Source organism: Schistocerca serialis, chromosome 1 (assembly GCF_023864345.2).
Source record: "Schistocerca serialis cubense isolate TAMUIC-IGC-003099 chromosome 1, iqSchSeri2.2, whole genome shotgun sequence".
NCBI lineage: Eukaryota > Metazoa > Arthropoda > Insecta > Orthoptera > Acrididae > Schistocerca > Schistocerca serialis.
Window position 1 is genome coordinate 701,579,439 of NC_064638.1, and position 5,607 is coordinate 701,585,045.

Sequence of the window (5,607 nt, forward strand, 5' to 3'; positions counted from 1 at the left end):
GGTGTTGGCCGTCGAATGGCGCTAGCTGCGCAGCATTTGTGCACCGCCGCCGTCAGTGTCAGCCACTTTGCCGTGGCATACGGAGCTCCATCGCAGTCTTTAACACTGGTAGCATGCCGCGACAGCGTGGACGTGAACCGTATGTGCAGTTGACGGACTTTGAGCGAGGGCGTATAGTGGGCATGCGGGAGGCCGGGTGGACGTACCGCCGAATTGCTCAACACGTGGGGCGTGAGGTCTCCACAGTACATCGATGTTGTCGCCAGTGGTCGGCGGAAGGTGCACGTGCCCGTCGACCTGGGACCGGACCGCAGCGACGCACGGATGCACGCCAAGACCGTAGGATCCTGCGCAGTGCCGTAGGGGACCGCACCGCCTCTTCCCAGCAAATTAGGGACACTGTTGCTCCTGGGGTATCGGCGAGGACCATTCGCAACCGTCTCCATGAAGCTGGGCTACGGTCCCGCACACCGTTAGGCCGTCTTCCGCTCACGCCCCAACATCGTGCAGCCCGCCTCCAGTGGTGTCGCGACAGGCGTGAATGGAGGGACGAATGGAGACGTGTCGTCTTCAGCGATGAGAGTCGCTTCTGCCTTGGTGCCAATGATGGTCGTATGCGTGTTTGGCGCCGTGCAGGTGAGCGCCACAATCAGGACTGCATACGACCGAGGCACACAGGGCCAACACCCGGCATCATGGTGTGGGGAGCGATCTCCTACACTGGCCGTACACCACTGGTGATCGTCGAGGGGACACTGAATAGTGCACGGTACATCCAAACCGTCATCGAACCCATCGTTCTACCATTCCTAGACCGGCAAGGGAACTTGCTGTTCCAACAGGACAATGCACGTCCGCATGTATCCCGTGCCACCCAACGTGCTCTAGAAGGTGTAAGTCAACTACCCTGGCCAGCAAGATCTCCGGATCTGTCCCCCATTGAGCGTGTCTGGGACTGGATGAAGCGTCGTCTCACGCGGTCTGCACGTCCAGCACGAACGCTGGTCCAACTGAGGCGCCAGGTGGAAATGGCATGGCAAGGCGTTCCACAGGACTACATCCAGCATCTCTACGATCGTCTCCATGGGAGAATAGCAGCCTGCATTGCTGCGAAAGGTGGATATACACTGTACTAGTGCTGACATTGTGCATGCTCTGTTGCCTGTGTCTATGTGCCTGTGGTTCTGTCAGTGTGATCATGTGATGTATCTGACCCCAGGAATGTGTCAATAAAGTTTCCCCTTCCTGGGACAATGAATTCACGGTGTTCTTATTTCAATTTCCAGGAGTGTATTTATTTATTTAATTCACAAAAGGTCCTACAACTGCCGAAGCGAGCGTCTGAGTCGTCTTCTCGTCAGTTGGTACGTGTTCCACCTCTGTTTCGTTCGTATGGGATCAACGTGCTCCAGGAATCTTCTTCAGCGTCTCTTACCCGGAGCCCCCCAATGAACAGGAGGGCCCGCAAACCTAAATAATTGTACTTCGGGTGGCGGTTGAAAGCAGCATGGTTCGTCATCTGTATTGACCAAGTAGAGTGTATCTTTGTGTGCCTCACGAAATATGCAATCAATTATCGGCTTTAGTCCTCGTTGGTGAAAAATATCTGCTGTCGGGGCCCAGTATATCATCAGGGGAGATCGACTCCGGCAATAGCCGCAACAGTAATGCCAGCATGAGCTGCGAGAGTAGCCAGCAGTCGCTAGTGGCGTCACAAGTCAGGCGGTGCACATCCGAATCGACGATTGAGCATCTCGGACACAAGGGGTCCACCATCAGATGAATGGAATGTAGCCTTTGACGAGTAGCCAACTTCCCGTTCACAACCACGTACCACAATGAACGCACCGTTGTAGGAAGAAAAGGCGTGTGTACTGCTCGCCACACCGCGTTCCAGTCAGCTTCTGGGTGCCGGAGTGCGACCATATGGATGGGTTGCTGCTGTTGGTAAAGACGATAATTGTCTTTCGTGCTGGGCGTCCGTGTTGACGGCAGGTCCGAACGTAGCTGAGGTCAAACAAGAACTCTCTGAAGTGAGCAAGTGCCGGTGAAATGTGCACACAGAAACCGGGGGGTTGTAGAGATCGCGGTGTCACTTCAGCTATCAGTGTGCCCGTCAGATTGGCATGGGAAGGTCCACTTGCGACGCGCTGTTGAGATAGAGCGATCGCGCACCGTTATACACATGAAATAAACCGATACCGTTTCAATGGTGTATAGGACTTTAAAAACAAGACCTGTGCTCACGGAAAGTGTAACTGCTGCTTGAAATCTGTCGGCCATCGTAACCACCAAGGGAAGGAGTGGGCAAAATAGTTCAGTTTGGAGAAAAGATAGGTGTTAACATAACGTGTTCGCAGCCGTGCTGCGAACATTGTTATAGAACAGCACTCCCAAACATTTGGGTACGTGAACCTTGACAAAATGCATCGCTGTTGTTTGGGGAAGCCCCCTCCGACATCCATGTATTTTGTTTTCTGCATGTTGATGACGCTCCCAGCGACCTCCCCGTACTATCGTAGCTACTGAATCGCCGTGTGTATTTCATCCCTAATCTGGCCAGGAAAACATCATCGGCAAATGCACCACAACGAAAGGTCACGTCCCGCATACAAATGCCAGCCAATTGCTCCTGTAGACCATACAAAGCTGGTCCGAGAGCTGCCGCAAATAATATGCCCAGCAAGGGGCATCATTGTCGCTCTGATCGTCCAACAACAATGATCAGCCTGGTAACCGTTCACCAACATGCGGGAACACACCCCGTGGATCAGTCTCTGGAGAGAGGCCCACGCATTCAAAAACTGTGAGTGAAAATCCGAGGTCGACGCAGTCGAATGTGAGGTGGAAATCGACGGTAACTAGACCGCTTCGTATTTTACAGGCTGCCGTCAGTGCTATGACGTGGCGGTATGGTTCTAACGCTGTATAAATGTTTCTGATACCCAAAAATGTCTGATCGGTGAGGGTCCTTTCCAGATAGTGTTTTGGAGGCGCGAGCGGAGGAAGCGGGCGAAGATCTTGTAGTCGTTGTTGAGGAGTGTGAAGGGGCGAAAGTCCTGCCACCTACAACCACCATTCGGTTTCAGAACTGGGATCAGGATTCCATGGGGGCAGTGAAATCGGGACGGATCAGTTCTTGAAACATTTTAAGTCATTTGTCGCCCCTAAGATCATAAAAAGTGCTGTAGAATACCAGGGGTAAACCGTCCGGCCCTGGCGATTTGTTCGTTGCTTCACGTGCCAAGGCCGACGTCAGCTCGTTGGACGTGCTAAGCAACACCAGGGTATCATCGAGTGCAGCCTCTTCATAATAACATATGTTCCGCGGATTTTCCTTGTACAAGGTCCCATAGTACCAGGCGAACGTCCGTTTGTGTCAATGCACGTCCGCTCCTCTCAGTGTAAATCGCCATGATGAGCTGACGTTTGCGGTGGCGCCTCTCGCGGACAATGTGATAGACTGACGCCATTTCGTTGGGGATGCAGTCTTGCACTCTCGCACGGATGCGGACACCTTCTAGCTGCTCAGCCCTGATGCAGAGTAAACGGGCTTTGACACGTTGTACGAAAATCTGACGTTCGGGCGAAGGCGGTTGCATCGCCAGCTCTTGTTGCAACCCTTGTTCACAGTACGAGCAGCCCTTGGCGGCTCGCCATCTCACAAGTGTTCATGACGTCGCCTTTCCGGCTTAGATCTTTTTCAATATGTGACTCGTAAGTACTGCATCTTTTCGAGTCAGTACAAACTTTAATTTTATTAATGTACTACATACCTAATATTTTAGTACAGTTAGTCTAATTCTGAAGACGACGCTCATAGTAGCGTCGAAAAATTTTGACTTAATAATTGTAACCGAGGGCTTATTTGTTACAATATAGGGTGACGTTTGTTTCAGGGTTGTGCAGATAATGTGTCCGACTGTCCAATAAAAATCATGAATAGTATTTAAACAAATTTTTTATACATAGTGTAATTTTACGATGTATTGAGTGGAAATTTGTATTATTTTAGATATGTGACAATGGACGTATCTGTTCTTTCTGTCAAACGTTCGGTGTAAATTCATTTGTAGGATCTTTCCATTGTTTCTCTTTCTGTTTTAATCTATCCAACTTGACTGATAAGTTGATAATGCTATCTTTAATGTTTTATGCATACAGGCCTGAAGATGACCCTCTGAAGCGTTGAAACTGGCAGCGATAAGGTGTTGGAAGTTTGATTGCCAGGCAATGTGTGACACATTGTACTCGTAGAATCGCTCGGAAAGAGGCGGGTGGCACACTGCAGTACGGGACAGGAAGGAATGGAGAATCACTTAGTAGCGGAAAAGCATCCGGACCAGACGAGATACCCTTAAGATTCTACAGTGATTATGCTAAAGAACTTGCCCCCTTTCTATCAGCAATTTATCGTAGATCGCTGGAAGAACGTAAAGTACCTAGCGACTGGAAGAAAGCGCAGGTCGTTCCCATTTTCAAGAAGGGTCATAAATCAGATGCGAATAATTATAGGCCTATTTCGCTTACGTCAATCTGTTGTAGAATAATGGAACATGTTTTGTGTTCTCGTATTATGACGTTCTTAGATAATACAAATCTCCTTCATCATAACCAACATGGATTCCGCAAACAGAGATCATGTGAAACTCAGCTCGCCCTATTTGCCCAAGAAATTCACAGTGCCGTAGACACTGGCGAGCAGATTGATGCCGTATTCCTGGACTTCAGGAAGGCATTTGATACGGTTCCGCACTTATGTTTAGTGAAAAAAATACGAGCTTACGGAATATCGGACCAGGTTTGTGATTGGATTCAGGATTTCCTAGAAGAAAGAACACAACATGTCATTCTTAACGGTTCAAAATCTGCAGATGTAGAGGTAATTTCGGGAGTACCGCAGGGAAGCGTGATAGGACCTTTATTGTTTACAATATACATAAATGACTTAGTTGACAACATCGGTAGCTCCGTGAGGCTATTTGCAGATGACACGGTTGTCTACAAGAAAGTAGCAACATCAGAAGACTCGTACGTACTCCAGGAGGACCTGCAGAGGATTAATGCATGGTGCGACAGCTGGCAGCTTTCCCTAAACGTAGATAAATGTAATATAATGCGCATACATAGGGGCAGAAATCCATTCCAGTACGACTATGCCATAGGTGGTAAATCATTGGAAGCGGTAACGACCGTAAAATACTTAGGAGTTACTATCCGGAGCGATCTGAAGTGGAATGATCACATAAAACAAATAGTGGGAAAAGCAGGCGCCAGGTTGAGATTCATAGGAAGAATTCTAAGAAAATGTGACTCATCGACGAAAGAAGTAGCTTACAAAACGCTTGTTCGTCCGATTCTTGAGTATTGCTCATCAGTATGGGACCCTTACCAGGTTGGATTAATAGAAGAGATAGACATGATCCAGCGAAAAGCAGCGCGATTCGTCATGGGGACATTTAGTCAGCGCGAGAGCGTTACGGAGATGCTGAACAAGCTCCAGTGGCGGACACTTCAAGAAAGGCGTTACGCAATACGGAGAGGTTTATTATCGAAATTACGAGAGAGCACATTCCGGGAAGAGATGGGCAACATATTACTACCACC